Below are 16,220 nucleotides of genomic sequence, written 5' to 3'. Positions count from 1 at the left end.
ACTATTCTAATCCTGGGATTAAAATAGTACTGTCTTATATATATATATAAGATAGGTCTATTATAATAACACCTTTTAAAACCTTATTCTAATAACAGTAGCTCTTATTCTGATAACACCATCGAGCCCGTATAGAAACTAACCCCCCAGAACAAACGAACCGAACTGCACCACCCCACACCCCACCACCTTATCCTCCCACTCTCCCCATGACCCCAGCCAGCCACCACTCTCCCCGCGCCAGCCCCACCTCCCTCCCCACCTTCTCCGGCGCGGCGCGCCCCTGCCCCCCCCCCCCCCCCCCCCCCCCCCCCCACCTTCTCCGGCGACGCCGCCCACCACCACCTCCCTCCCCGCGCCGCGCCCCACCTCCCTGCCCACCTTCTATGGCGCGGCGCGCCACTACCGCCTCCCTCCCTCGTCCCCATCCCGGATCCCTCCTCTCACGCCGCCTCTGGATGCGAGCCACCGCCACCAACGGCCAGCGCCCCGTCGGCAATAGGGCCAGCCCTACCGCCGTCAAACCCCATGGCCTCGCCGCCCTCACCCCCAGGGCCGGCCACGCCCCCGCCAAGCAACCACCGGATCCAGGGGGATCCGGTTCCACCTCCCTCGTCCGCCCCCTGCCCCCTGGGTAGCTACCCCCGATGAGCAGGACAACGGCCAGCGTCGGCGGCCCCAACCCCGCCCCACCCCGGCCGCGAATACGACCCCGCCCTGCGACGCCGACCTCGACGGCCTCGGCCTCCCGCGCCACCCCGCGACGGCCGGCCTCCAAGGCCCCGGCCCCTACGCCGCCCGGCCCCGGCCATGACCGCTGACGTCCGCGACCCTCCCTGATCCCCTCCGACAAGTTCCGCTGCCTCCCCTCCCCTCCGACGAGCTCTCCTGCGTCCCCTCCCCTCATGTGAGCTGCGTGGTATGTTATTTGAGAAAAGGTCCAAACCTCAATTCGTTTGGTTGTTGCTACAGTTCACCTTTTTGATTTTTGATAGGGAAAATTTAGCACACAGCAGTTTACTATTCGTGTTCTTGATTCAGTTTGCCATTTTTTTGCAGGAGAGGAAAAGATCAAAAATGAGGAAAAAAAGTGTGTTGCGCTCCTGATGCAATTTGACAGCTCACAAGAGCAGTACACAATGCCAACATCATGTTTGAGGAAAGTTCTTTTTTGTTGCAGATTATGGATGAGCATCTGTCGTGCGGTTTCAGTGCGGATGAGGTTCCGGAGCGGTCCACTGATTTTTTTGCTTGCAGTGTAGTGTGGTGAAATTATACTCGTCCTCCCCCTTCATCCTCACCACTTTATACTTAGTCATGCAGTGCACCCCTAAAAGTGGTGCAGTACTCGCAAAATTGTCGTTAGTTTTATACTTAGTCATGCAGTGCACTAGCAAAAAAGTGGTGCTGTACTCGCAAAATTAGTTTGTTTCTCCTCACCGACGACAATGGTGCAGCGCTTTAGTCCAAAACAGTGGGAGCACACAACCAACGTTTACTCTAGAAAGCAGTACACTTAGGTACTGTGAGCTGTTGTGCAAAACAAAAAAAGGAATCGATTGTATTTGTATTTTGTTTTTGACACCTGTTGAGTAAGCTCCGGCAACCTATTTGTCAATAATGTTAAAAGATAGATGCAGTTTGATGTAAACCCTCATGTGGTTTACTTTGTGAAGAAAAATAGGATAATAAAAACTCCTGAGAAGTTCACATCCCCTTCTAAAAATGAAATTTATTTTATACAAAAAACTATTAAAATCTAATTATTTTTTGAACCAAAAATTCTAAAAAAGAACCAATGTAGTTAGCTTGCCCCTACCGTGGAGTTCACTTGCTCATTCCATGTAGTTTGGAGTTCAGCATGCAGTTTGGGCCATGTGGACATGCAGTGCAGAATGGTATTTTTCCGTGTTTGAAGATTTTATGCATAAAAGTTATATGGACTCATTTGAAAATTGTTTACAAAGGAAGTTCATTTCGAATTGTGTCACGGCTCATTTCCCTCGACCGTGCGGTTCGCTTCTTCGCACGTGTACAGCTCGCCAATGTGGAAACCCAAAACTCCAGACAGAAAAAGAAAGAAGGAAATGAAGTGCAAAGACGTGTTAAATGAAAAATGGTAGAGAAACGACAAAAAAAGTAATGTCGTTCACTTGACCATTTGATCCAGTGCGGTTTTCTAAACTGAAGCAGTGCGGTCGGGTGTCTGATGTTGTTCATCTTGTAAGTGACCATTTGATGCAATGCGGTTTTCTAACTGAAGCAGTGCGGTCGGGTGTCTGATATTGGTCATCTTGTAAGTACGAAAGAAAAAATGTTACCGAAACGACAAATAAACTAATGCGGTTTACTTCTCCATACTTTTGGGGTTCACTTACGCCCGATGTGAAGTCTCGTCCACTTCCTCACATGAGAAAATTTACGTGTAAAATAAAAGAAATCAGGCAGTTCACTTGCCCATCTGACGACGTGCGGTTTCCTATTTGAAGCAGTGCGTTCTTTTGTCCGATTCAGTACACAAGTCGATTTGGGTGTCGCCAAAAACAAAGTTTCCGCATTTTGATAAAATTGAAACTGCTCTTAAACCGTAAGGAATTAGAGAGTGTGTTCTACATGAAAAAGCTGCGTCTCGTCGATATCTTTCCAATGGTGCAGAATTTGGATCATTCCGACCAGCGGTTTGTAAAAATTTCGCAAAAAACGGCCGCTGCCACATGTCGTCCGCCGCACAATTTTTAAAATTAACTTAAAACCGTAAGGAATCTTAAAAACATTTCAACATATGGAAGTTGCGCCTCGTCCGTAGCTTTCCAACGGCGTATCACACGCCTCGTTTCGACAAACGATTCAAAAACTGAAGCGAAAACAGTACCAAAAATTACAAAAAAATTCAAAAAACAGAATTCCGCGATTTAGTAAATTTGAAACTGCTCTTAAACCGTAACGAATTAGAGAAAACAATAGTTATGAAAAATATGCACCTCGACGATATCTGTCCAACGGTGTATCATTTGCTTCATTCCGACGAGCGGTTTAGAAAAAAAACGCGAAAAAACGCTCGCTGCTACTCGTCATGGGACACACCATTTTCAAAACTGCTCTTAAACCGCGGGGAATCTCGAAAAGTGTTCAACATGGCGAAGTCGCGCCTAATCCGTAGCTTTCCAACGGTATATTACACGCCTCGTTCCGATAAACGGTTAAAAAATTAGAGCGAAAACAGTATCGAAAAAACACTACACGCAGTTTTTTCCGACGCGAAGTTCACTAGTCTCTGTAATGCAGTGCTCTTGCTAAAGAAAGTGCAGTGCCTTGCGTTAAGCATGCAGTGCGGAAGTGTTATCAGAATAACTATTCTGATAATATTATCAGAATAGATGGACTGTATATCATCGAATGTCTCGCACCACCATTCACACATACACATGTATATATATACAATTTCTCCTACATGGAGGCATTACTGAGGTAGCAGGTAATGGTATTCTCCTTTGGGATCTATGACCTGGTCGAGCAAAAATCCCGCTATTTCCTCTGCAATTGCTCGTACGCGCTCCATTGGTAGGAGCTTCTCCCGCACCTCAGAGAACTTTTAAGAAGGAGATCAATATGCATGTATTAATTGTATGATTAGATATCGATAATGATGTAAAAATTGTGAATAGTGTTCTGGCAAACGTACACATCGCTGTCTAGCATTTCTGGTCCTTTCGGACGCCATCATGCGAATGTTCTCGCAAACGTAGTATGCACATAAATCAGTCCCCGGCGCCTGCTTCATGGCCTTTGCGAGAATAGAATTCAATCAGATACTAATTAATCAAGCATGATAATTAATGGTATTGAAACTAGAATTAAAGAGATGGTAGCTAGCTAGTAGTACTTAAAATTACTTACCTTGGGTCGAAACCAATGCGGATTTTCTTTGAACGGGCCTGGAACCGCTTTGATGAACTTTTGCCAAGCCCTGCCCGCTGGCAAATAAAATGAATAAAGGAGTTATTAATTAGTTGATATCAGGAAATGACGAACTAAAGAGGCGAAATATAGTTCAATAATAATTGAAATTACCTGTTGACTATCCCCTTCACGATTGAGTAGTCTTTAGGTTCTTTAAGCAGTGAGTCCACTACTTCAACTGTTCCTTCATCAATTTTAATGATTAATAAGATCTAGTGGAACCTGCATGCGCATATGTTTGCACGTATAAATTAAGCGGGCATGTGCATAACACTCATCAACTAACCCTAAACCCTATACACTTATTAACATCTAGCTAGTAAGCAAAAACATAATTTGTAGTACAAGACAGTGTGACTCACTCTAAGTTGTAAGGAAATAGTATATCACGATTGGTATTGAGGCGCTTCAAGAACTCTAGCATTTTGTTCTCTACGTCTTCTTTATACCATGCATATGACCATGCCTATTGGTTAATGGTATTTGGATCAATGAACCCAATGCCATAGCGTCCACCTTTTCTCATTTCGTACATCTTCATCCTGCATAATACCACAGAAAATAATATAGTGACGATAATTACAGGTAATGATCAACTAGAGCACTACAACTAGCTTGAGACTTAAATTACAGAAAGAAATCACTTACAGACAATAGCAACTGAAGTTCTGTATACTCAATAGACAGAGATGTCCCATGGAAGTAATCCTCTTCCTTGACTTTCACCATGAGGGACTCTCGATTGTGGGTCCTGCAAATATCCATGTACCATTGATTCAATTCATACATTCTCGTTGAGAGCTTCTTGACCTCCTCAGGCTTGACCATAGGTTCACCGCGGACATATTTCCGTTTTATGTCCTCCTCTCTAATCATATCCATGGGCTCGATCTCTAGGAGTTATCCAACAGTGATACCGAGATCTTCAGCCTGCCTTCTATGCTCGTTGGTTATTACCAGCTAACCGACGCTGGTACTCTCATGTGTTGGTACAAAAAGCGGGGGGATCGATTGTGCCGCCTGTTCTCCCAGCTGGTGAACGGTTTTCCCGCATTTTTTGCCAGCTGCTTGGCTCGAGCTCGAGCTCGACTCCTTCTTTAGTCGTGCTTTATGTGCCTTCTTGATTTGGCGCTCATAGTCTGAGTCAACAGGCTTGGGAGCAGGTGCTTGAGCCATACAAATAAAGTGGTCAATCTTATCCTCAGGCACTTTCTCCCTTGGTGGCGTTGGCGGTTTCGGTCCAAAATGGGCGTCCACTTGGGCCTTCACTATGGCTGCGTTTTGCTCCACGGTCATGTCGTAAGGCCTCAGCGGAAGAGGCGCGAGGCTTGGACCATATTCAAATCGCTTGCCTCCGCTTGTACCTCATGTACTACCTCGACTTGTACCACTACGCACCATAGCTGCGGCGGCTCTCTTCCGCGATTGCTGAGGCGGCGGAGACGGCTGACGTGGCTGAGTTGGAGCAGGAGGAGTGGCCTGACGCGGTGTCAGACTTGAAGCAGGAGGAGTGGCCTAACGTTGTGTCGGACTTGAAGCAGGAGGAGTGGCCTGACGCTGTGCCGGACTTGAAGCAGGAGGAGTGGCTTGACGCTATGCCGGACTTGGAGGAGGAGGAGTGGCCTGACGCGTTGGTGGACTTGGAGGAGCGGGAGTCTGCTGACGCGGTGGCGGAATTCGAGGAGGAGTCGGCTGACGCGGTGTCGGTGGCCTTCGAAAGATGATGCAATCCTTTCTGCATAGGATGGTACGATGTATGGCCTCTCCTAGTGTGTGCTCCTCATCACCTCTAGAAATGTCAAGATCTAGCCCCGAATATTGGTCCACCACCTCATCAACCACGGCACGAGCATAGCCGGCTGGAATCGGGTTGCAATGGAAGGTTGCTTCGGGGGAATTTGTATAAGCAACGGCGTCCGCCACCTTCATGGATAAGTTCTTCATTTTGAAGTGTAGCTCATAGTTAGTGTTCTCTATGATGTCATCCACAGGGTATCTATCCAGCAGTGCGTCGCCTGGGGCGGAACCCACACTGCTTCTCGGCATGGATGGGACGGTGCTATCCAATGCTGGATCATGCGCTAGCTGCCGCCGCTGCTGAGACCCCCTTTCCTGGCTAAGTGAGTCGATCTGCTGCTGCTACCGCTAGAATTTGAGTGCCAAGTCCGCGTGCGCTGATTCTAGGCCTCGAAGGCGTTCTACTTCCTGCTTCCTCTGCTCCTCCTCTAGCTTCCTCTTCTTCTTCTCCTCCATCTTCCTTCTCGCACGGCTTCTGTAGTCATCTTTCTAGTCTGAAAAGCCCTCATACCACGGAATAACGCCCTTGCCTCATGTTCTTCCTGGGTGTTCAGGATTTCCCAAGGCGTGCGTAAGCTCATCGTTCTCTCTGTTGGGCGTGAACACCCCCTTTCGAGCATCTTCTATTGCTTCAAGTAACTTATCTTCGGCCCCTTTAAGACATGCCTTCTTCGAAACCTTTCCTGTCTTCGAGTCCAATTCCCCCCCATGCGCATAGAACCAAGTTCTGCACCAGGGGGGCCAGATCAATGTAACTCGAGTGACCTGTGTAGCCTGCATCTCTAGGTCAAACTTATCCCACTTAGGCATTGTCACCGCGTAGCCACCTGGCCCGAGCCTATGGAACTGCTCCTTTTTGCGGCATTGGCCTTGTTTTTTCTCGACCGTTCCTTAGATAATTCTGATTCCTTGAATTTCACGAAAGAGGGCCAGTGTTCTCTTTGCTTCTCCAGTGTTCCCTTGAAGTCTGGAGTCTTCTTTCCTCCTTTGACGTAGTTGGCCCATATAGTTTTCTTGTGGTTTCTGAATGCAATTGCCATCTTCCTAAGAGCAGCGTCCTTGACTTTCTGCATATCTGCATCTGTGAAATGATCTGGTAGGGTGAAATGTTCCATGAGTTTTTCCCAAAGCAGAGATTTTGCTCTGTCGTCGACAAAAGTAAGATCTTGACATTTATTTGCTGGCTCTTTCCATTCCTGAAGGGAGATCGGGAGTTGGTCCTTCACAAGAACTCTACACTGATGAACAAACTTGTTCGCAATGTTCTTAGGCGATACTGGTTCACCATCAGTTTTGATGGCATCGATGGTGTACTTTACGCCATCCTTCAACTTCTTGCCCGGGCCTCGCACTGTCATGCTGCCTGTAGAAGATTTGCTTGATCCAGAGGGCTGAAAGAAGAAAGATCGATTCGTTAATATATCTTCAAATCATTTAAAACATGTGATGATCACCAGATGCCTGCTTATATAAATATACCTCGCCGGTCTCTGTTATTTCAAGATCAACATTTTTGACGTCATCAGAATCATAGTTCATGACTTCATCAATTCGGTCGTCGTGATCAAATATCATATCATCACCCTCCTCGGTATCATCACCCTCCCTGGTATTGTTCAGATATTGGGAGCCGTCATCTTCTTCATTCTGATCATCTGGCCTGCGAGGGGAGCGTATGATCTCAAACAGGGCCTCTTCTCCCTCTCTGCCGGTATTGTCCGCCATAGCTTTTATTTAACTAATTCGGAAGAAATATAAAACAATTTAGTATTCAAATTACAATGCATGCATACAATCAGTAAGGAAAAACTGAATCATAGTACATAATATGCATCGTCTCGAATAATATATAATCTCGAATACATCGTCTCGAATAATATATAATCTCGAATACATTGTCTCGAATATTATATATCGAATACATGACTAGCTAGCTAGCTAATAAAGATCGAATACTACAGAATAATCTAGGCCACTCGCGGTTCCTGAGGCGCGGGCGGTGGACACCCAAAGAGAAGGAACCATCACATGATCATAGCTCTGGTCATCTCCCCAAAGAACCTGCAAGGTATTGGAGAACCTGATGTCCATAGCAGCCATGTAGCAACGGACGTGCTCGTCCTCCTCCCTGACACGGCGACGCACCACCTCCGGAGGGGCCGGCTCCCTCCGCACCGAAAGTGGCCCACGCGAACGCCACCAAAGGAGCTCAGGGTCGACGATGGGACTCGAGGCCGGGTTCCTCACCAAGCGGCGAGCCCCTGAAGGTAGCACCTCCAAGTGCCAGCCCGGCGGAGCCCAGTCCCGGACATGAGTCCTCTGAAGCAGGACGTCGTCGCGAACGGCTCGACGGCGAGGATGCGGGCCGGGCATCGTCGAGAACAATTACTATATGCCGCAAAAGTAACATTTTTAAATGATTGGATTGTGTTTTCTTATATGCAAATTCTAAATTTCTATAACTGAAATTATAAGAAACTAAAAAAACATCGATCATCATCTAACAATTTGAAATTAATCTAATTCATCTAGCTAAAACTAACATTTCTAACATTTCTAAAATTTCTAACATTTCTATATAACTAATAACATTTCTAACATTTCTATATAACTAACATTTCTATAACATTAATATATCTAGAACTAAAAGTATCTAATTAATTAATTCATCTATAGCCAAAACAGAAAAATTGTGTAGTGTGTGTTTGGTGTATGTGCGTGTGTGTGCACCTACGGCGCCGGCGGCACGGCAGCTTCGATTGGAGGGAGGAGAGGGGGGAGAGGGGCTCACAGCGCGAGCGAGGTCGAGACGACAGCGAGGTCCAGGCAACGGGGGCGGTGAGGCGAGGTCCAAGGCGACGGCGACGGCGAGGCGAGGGGATGGCGACGGGCCGGTGCGGCAACGGGGGTGGCGACGGGGACGGGGCGACGCGGAGTCGACGGTGACGAAGCGACGGGGACAGGGCGGGCAGAGTCGACGGGGAGGCGCGATGGGTGTCGGTGTCAAAACCAGCGGATCTCGGGTAGAGGGTCCCGAATTGTGCGTCTAAGGTTGATGGTAACAGGAGACAAGGGACACGATGTTTACCCAGGTTCGGGCCCTCTCTGTGGAGGTAATACCCTACGTCCTGCTTGATTGATATTGATGAATATGAGTGTTACAAGAGTTGATCTACCTTGAGATCGTAATGGCTAAACCCTAGAGGTCTAGCGTGTATGGCTATGATGACGAGTGTCCTCTCTCCAGACTAAGTCCTCCGGTTTATATAAACACCGGGAGGATCTAGGGTTACATAAGGTCGGTTACAAAGAAAGGAATCTACATATTTGGTCGCCAAGCTTGCCTTCCATGCCAAGGAGAGTCCTATCCGGACACGAGTACAATCTTCGGTCTTCGTATCTTCACAGCCCATTAGTTCGACCCATGGATAACAGGCCGGACGCCCGAGGACCCCTTAATCCAGGACTCCCTCAGTAGCCCCCGAACCAGGCTTCAATGACGAGGTGTTCGGCGCGCAGTTCGGCATTGCAAGGCGGGTTCCTCCTCCGACGTCCTCCAAGTAGGGTGTTCGGCTTTCAATTCAATGCCGCACCCCTCGGCTTCTGTGCATTTATGACTTCATCTTCCATGTGTCGGGCGAATGTGGATAGTCAGGGTATTTTTTGCAAATATCACCCTAGCCCTGCAAGAAAGAGTGTCTATTTAAAGAGATTGGATCTCAGATCCTTTCAGCATCACGCGGAGAAAATCCTCAGGCACTGCCAGGCAAAACCATTCCAACATGGCCAACATTTCCCAGCTCCTCTTCCCATTCCAACCTAGAGAGGGGCGAGTGGGAGAGGTGCTCCGTGCCCCACAGCCAATTAGCGAAGCTGCAAACGCAAGGATTTCTTTCTCCTGCAGATCTGGTCCTTGTTTGAGCAGGATTGACCTCCTTCAACGGAAAAACCCAGGTGAAGGATTTCCCCAATCCGTCTGCGGGAGAACGAGTGTGCTTCGTCCCCTATCTGCCGAGGGGCGTGGGGTTCCCAATTCACCCATTCCTTCGAGGGCTTCTGGAGTAATACGGCCTCCAGCTACATAATTTTACTCCGGCCTCCGTTCTGCACATCGTGGGCTATGTCGCTTTATGCGAACTATTCCTTGGTTGTGAGGCCCATTTCGATTTGTGGAGAAGACTGTTCTGCCTCGTCCCTCGCAATCAAGGTGGGTCAATTTTTGAAGTGGGAGGAGCCGAAGTGTGGCGCATCGCCGGGACCGGATACTTGTCCGGCACGCCAAAGAAAGCTTCCGATGAGTGGCCGTCCGAATGGTTCTACATCGACGACATGACTCTACCCGGCCCTGTCCGCATGGGCCTCCCCGAGTTTTCAAACGCTCCGCTGAAGAAACGCCATAGTTGTTATCCTCGGAGCCTCGAGGAAGAGGATAGCGCAGAGACCAGCCTGCTGCTGGGCAAGATTAAGACGCTTGCCCAATCCGGATTGTCAGTAGCCGAGGTGATGGCGATTTCGATAACGCGGGGGGTCCAGCCACTTCAATATAGAGGGCTACCCATGTGGCAGTATAACAGAGAAGACGACGCCTCACGCTATGGCCGAAAGGGCCCAAAGACTCCTGCCGCCCTAGCCAAAATACTGGCCGAGTTGTATAAAGGGGAGAAGGTGGAGTTCACCCGTCTCCAAATCCAAGACGGGTTTTCCATGTATAATCCTCCCAGCTGGGTAAGGTTCAGGTCCACTATTTTATTCTTGTCCCTGAATCATTCTTGACAGGCAGCATCTTATCTTGCTCATAACAGGAATGGCAAAAGGCTGTCGAGGGGATCCATGACCCTGCCCCTCAGCCGAAGAATCGCAACCGGGATCTTGACCCCGGATATGAGGAAGATCCGGACATATTTGTGGAGCTCGAGGATGGAGTATTTTATCAAATGAGCTATGACGGTACATATGTACCCATTATCACCGATTACCCCGGCCTCCTTCCTGCTTCACGCGTAAGTAATCCGAAGACACCTTATCCAAAAGAGTTTTCTCATTCCTCCTTACCCACCGCACTGTCCTGTGCTTAGAAGGGGAAGCGTTCGGCATGCCATGCTGCCCCGAGAGCGTCTCCGAAGAGAGCGTCCCCCATACCAGGCAAGCCTTCCAAGAGGAAGGCAAAGAAAGATACGACCGAGCCTTCATCAAAGAGGTATGAATTTGCAAGTATGCACCTTGGCAGTAACATCCAACTGTAACCTTTCCGTTTACCCTTTATCGGGAAAAAGGTGTGCTGGACTATATCCGGGGGTTCGGCCGGTCATACTTCCCACAGCCAGGATTCAAATCCTGCCATGAAGACGGGGGCTGAAGCGGGGGTGACGCCAGACTTTCCTCCAGTGGAGGATTCAGATGATGTATCTGTCACCAACTCGGAAGTGGAGAGCGCCATGAATCATCCGTGCCACAGGGCCATTTTACAAGACCCTGGCTTTTCAGAAGAGTCATTTAACGCCTTCAACTCAGCCGATGCGTATATCCGAGCTGCTCGAGATGGGCTTAACAGAGCCACAAAATAGCATTTAAAAGATGTGCAGGTAAGTTTGTTTTGTCTGACTATGATAACCATATACCAGTAGCCCCTGAGACTTAAAGTAGTTAAAACAACTGATTTAAGGATCAATGTACAACCAGGTGCTTACGGAGAAGAACACCATGTTAACTCAGGAACTAGAAAAGTGTCAGTGCCAGTTGTCTGTTGCCAATGCCGAACTGGAGAAATCCAAGAAGGCATCCCCCGGTAATGTTTCATTCCATCGAGAAATCATAATTGTACACTAACAATGCTAATGTGGTTGCTTATCGTTGTATTGGATCATTAGACCAACTGCGGGAGCAGCTGGACGCCGCTCGAGGCAAAGAACACGGAGCCAAAAAACTGCTAGCAGCGGGCGAGCGTGTGTTAACAAAATTCGTTCAGGAGAAAAAGAAGCTCCAGGATTCGAACACCAAACTGGGCGAAGAACTGAAAGACGTGCGAGCTCAGCTAGCTGACTCCGTGAAGGACAACAAAAAACTGCGAGGCGGCATATTTAGTATGTGACCGCATTTATCTTATAACAGTTTGGAAGTAACAGTAGCTGATATAGCTGTGATTGCAGGTATATTGACGGGCCGTCCTGAAGAGGCGGTGTCCGGATCATCAAGTGATCTTCTGCAAGAACTGCCGTAGTTGCACGAGCGAGCTCGGCTGGCAATGCGGAGTGTAGACAAGGCCTTATGGCCATCCGACTCCCCTCCAGGGAGTATGGAGAAGCTTGTAGAGCTGTTCAAGGAAGCGCGGTGGCGTATCCGACTGTGAAGATAGCAGCCTTCCTGGAGGGTGCGCGAGAAGCCTAGGCCATGATAAAAACACGATATACCAAGCTGGATCTGAATCACATGGCCCGGGTCAGACCGGTACGGTCAAATGGGGAAGAAATTCCTGTTAGTTTAGTATATGGCCAAGTAGAGGTGGCTGCTAGATACTCCCAACAGGATTGTAAATTAGACCGCCTGTTGGATGGTGTAGAGGAAGAAGTTATTGAGTCCTAGGTGACTATGTACTTTCCTTCTAACTGGATAATAAAAACAATTGTCATGGCTGACCTTTTCGCTTCGACCTCTGGACCCGAAGGTGCAGAGTGTTTCCGAATACCCTTACGGCAGAATATACCGGGGTATGCATGGGAACCAGGCGTAGGGGTCATAGTTGCTTGAACATACAATGTGTATCCGACTAGTTATGTTATATTACATTATGTAAGAAACATCTTCTAGAGAGAATAGTTCCGTTAAGGGTTCCTTTCCCTAGGTGTGCATGCGTTTAATGTGCATGTCTGAACTGTGATTGAAAAATCACAGAGTAAGTAACTTCTGGGGTTTCACAATGAAGTGAATGCGAAAACATCTGTAATTCGCCGACCGAATATTCCCTTAAGAACGCTAGCTTTCGGCTTCACCCAGTCTGAGGTACACATCTGGATGACTCGGCAGTAACAATCGCAGAGGTGCTCCCTTTATGCCTGCTATGTCTCGAGCTAGCGTTGGTTTTCCCCGAAGAGGAGGGGGTGATGCAGCACAGTAGCGTAAGTATTTCCCTTAGTTTTTGAGAACCAAGGTATCAATCCAGAAATTCAAAATTTTCTACGCATCACCAAGATCAATCTATGGAGTAATCTAGCAACAAAGGGAAGGAGAGTGCATCTACATACCCTTGTAGATCGCTAAGCGGAAGCGTTCAAGTGAACGGGGTTGATGGAGTCGTACTCGTCGTGATCCAAATCACCGATGATCCTAGTGCCGAATGGACGGCACCTCCGTGTTCAACACACGTACAGCCCGGTGACGTCTCCTACGCCTTGATCCAGCAAGGGGAGAAGGAGAGGTTGGGGAAGACTCCATCCAGAAGCAGCACGATGGCGTGGTGGTGGTGGAGGAGCGTGGTACTCCAGCAGGGCTTCGCCAAGCACCGCAAGAGACGAGGAGGGAGAGGGGTAGGGCTGCGCCAAGAAGGAGATTCAATCACATCTATGGCAGCCCAAAACCTCAAGTATATATAGGGGAAGGGGAGGGGCTGCGCCCCCACCTAGGTTTCCACCCCTAGGGGTGGCGGCAAGCCCTAGATCCCATCTAGGGGGGGCGGCCAAGGGGGGAGAGAGGGGGGCGCACTACTAGGTGGGCCTTAGGCCCATCTGAGCCTAGGGTTTGACCCCTTCCACTCTCTCTTGCGCCTTGGGCCTTGGTGGGGGGTGCACCAGCCCACCTGGGGCTGGTCCCCTCCCACACTTGGCCCATGCAGCCCTCCGGGGCTGGTGTCCCCACTTGGTGGACCATCGGGACCCTCCCGGTGGTCCCGGTACATTACCGATAACACCCGAAACTTTTCCGGCGACCAAAACAGGACTTCCCATATATAAATCTTTACCTCCGGACCATTCCGGAACTCCTCGTGACGTACGGGATCTCATCCGGGACTCCGAACAACATTCGGTAACCACATATATCTATTCCCTATAACCCTAGCATCATCGAACCTTAAGTGTGTAGACCCTATGGGTTCGGGAACCATGCAGACATGACCGAGATAACTCTCCGGTCAATAACCAATAGCGGGATCTGGGTACCCATGTTGGCTCCCACATGTTCCACGATGATCTCATCGGATGAACCACGATGTCAAGGATTCAATCAATCCCATATGCAATTCCCTTTGTCTAGCGGTACGATACTTGCCCGAGATTCGATCGTTGGTATCCCGATACCTTGTTCAATCTCGTTACCGTCAAGTCTCTTTACTCGTTCTATAACACATCATCCCGTGATCAAATCCTTGGTCACATTGTGCACATTATGATGATGTCCTACCGAGTGGGCCCAGAGATACCTCTCCGTTTACACGGAGTGACAAATCCCAGTCTCGATTCGTGCCAACCCAACAGACACTTTCAGAGATACCTATAGTGTACCTTTATAGCCACCCAGTTACGTTGTGACGTTTGGCACACCCAAAGCACTCCTACGGTATCCGGGAGTTGCACAATCTCATGGTCTAAGGAAATGATACTTGACATTAGAAAAGCTTTAGCATACGAACTACACGATCTTTGTGCTAGGCTTAGGATTGGGTCTTGTCCATCACATCATTCTCCTAATGATGTGATCCCGTTATCAACGACATCCAATGTCCATGGTCAGGAAACCGTAACCATCTATTGATCAACGAGCTAGTCAACTAGAGGCTTACTAGGGACATGGTGTTGTCTATGTATCCACACATGTATCTGAGTTTCCTATCAATACAATTCTAGCATGGATAATAAACGATTATCATGAACAAGGAAATATAATAATAACCAATTTATTATTGCCTCTAGGGCATATTTCCAACAGTCTCCCACTTGCACTAGAGTCAATAATCTAGTTCACATCGCCATGTGATTAACACTCACAGGTCACATCGCCATGTGACCAACATCCAAGAGTCTACTAGACTCAGTGATCTAGTTCACATCACTATGTGATATACACTCAAAGAGTTCTGGGTTTGATCATGTTATGCTTGTGAGAGAGGTTGCAGTCAACGGGTCTTGCCATATTCAGATCCCTATGTACTTCGCAAAACTTTATGTCATATCGTAGATGCTACTACCACGTTCCACTTGGAGCTATTCCAAATTATTGCTCCATTATACGTATCCGGTATCTCTACTCAGAGCTATCCGGATAGGTGTTAAGCTTGCATCAACGTAACTCTTTATGTCGAACTCTTTATCACCTCCATGACCGAGAAACATTTCCTTATTCCTCTAAGGATAATTTCGACCACTATCTGGTGATCCAATCCTAGATCACCTTTGTACCCTCTTGCCAGACATGTGGCAAGGCACACATCAGGTGCGGTACTCAGCATGGCATACCGTATAGAGCCTATGACAAGAGCATAGGGGATGACCTTCGTCCTTTCTCTTTCTTATGCCGTGGTCAAGCTTTGAGTCTTACTCAACTTCACACCTTACAACTCAGGTAAGAACCCCTTCTTTGACTGATCTATTTTGAACTCCTTCAAAAACATGTCAAGGTATGCGTTCTTTGACAGTATCATCAGGCGTCTTGATCTATCTCTATAGATCTTGATGCCCAATATGTAAGCAGCTTTATCCAGGTCTTCCTTTGAAAATCACTCTTCAAACAAACCGTTTATGCTTTCCAGAAATTCTACATTATTTCGGATCAACAATATGTCATCCACATATACTTATCAGAAATGTTGTAGTGCTCCCACTCACTTTCTTGTAAATACAAGTTTCTAGCAAACATTGTATAAACCTAAAATCTTTGATCACTCCATCAAAACATATATATTCCGATTCCGAGATGCTTGCTCTAGTCCATAGAAGGATTGCTGGAGCCAGCATACCTTTTAGCATCCTTAGGATCAACAAAACCTTTTATTGTATCACATACAACTTTTCTTACGAAAACTTGGTAAGAAAACTTGTTTTGACATCCATATGTAAGATTTCATAATTGAAAAATACAGCTAATGCTAACATGATTCCGACGGACTTAAGCATCACTACGGGCGAGAAATTCTCATCGTAGTCAACTCCTTGAACTTGTGAAAAAGACTCTTTCCCACAAGTCGAGCTTCATAGACGGTAACATTACCGCCCACGTTCGTCTTCTTCTTAAAAGATCCATTTATCTTAATGGCTTGCCAATCATCGGGCTAGTCCACCAAAGTCCATACTTTGTTCTGATACATGGATCCTATCTCGGATTTCATGGCTTCTAACCATTTGTCGGGATACGGGCCCACCATCGCTTCTCCATAGCTCGCAGGTTCATTGTTGTCCAACAACATGATATCTGAGACAGGATTACCGTACCACTCAGGAGTAGTACATATCCTTGTCAACCTACGAGGTTCGATAGCA

At 47.6% G+C, this 16,220-nt stretch overlaps 1 long non-coding RNA gene across 1 annotated transcript; it reads left to right on the top strand.

Moving 5' to 3' along the window:
• Positions 1-287: 287 nt before the first annotated feature.
• LOC125551998 (uncharacterized) lies at positions 288-1,633 on the top strand. The gene is made up of 2 exons (XR_007303349.2): positions 288-919; positions 1,060-1,633. It is a non-coding gene; the product is annotated as an uncharacterized LOC125551998 (long non-coding RNA).
• Positions 1,634-16,220: the final 14,587 nt, after the last annotated feature.

The sequence above is a fragment of the Triticum urartu genome, chromosome 4A (assembly GCF_056163025.1).
Source record: "Triticum urartu cultivar PI428250 chromosome 4A, HENAU_Tu73, whole genome shotgun sequence".
NCBI classification, from domain to species: Eukaryota; Viridiplantae; Streptophyta; class Magnoliopsida; order Poales; family Poaceae; genus Triticum; species Triticum urartu.
The sequence above is the reverse complement of the archived record's forward strand: the minus strand, read 5'-3'. Positions and strand labels throughout refer to the sequence as shown.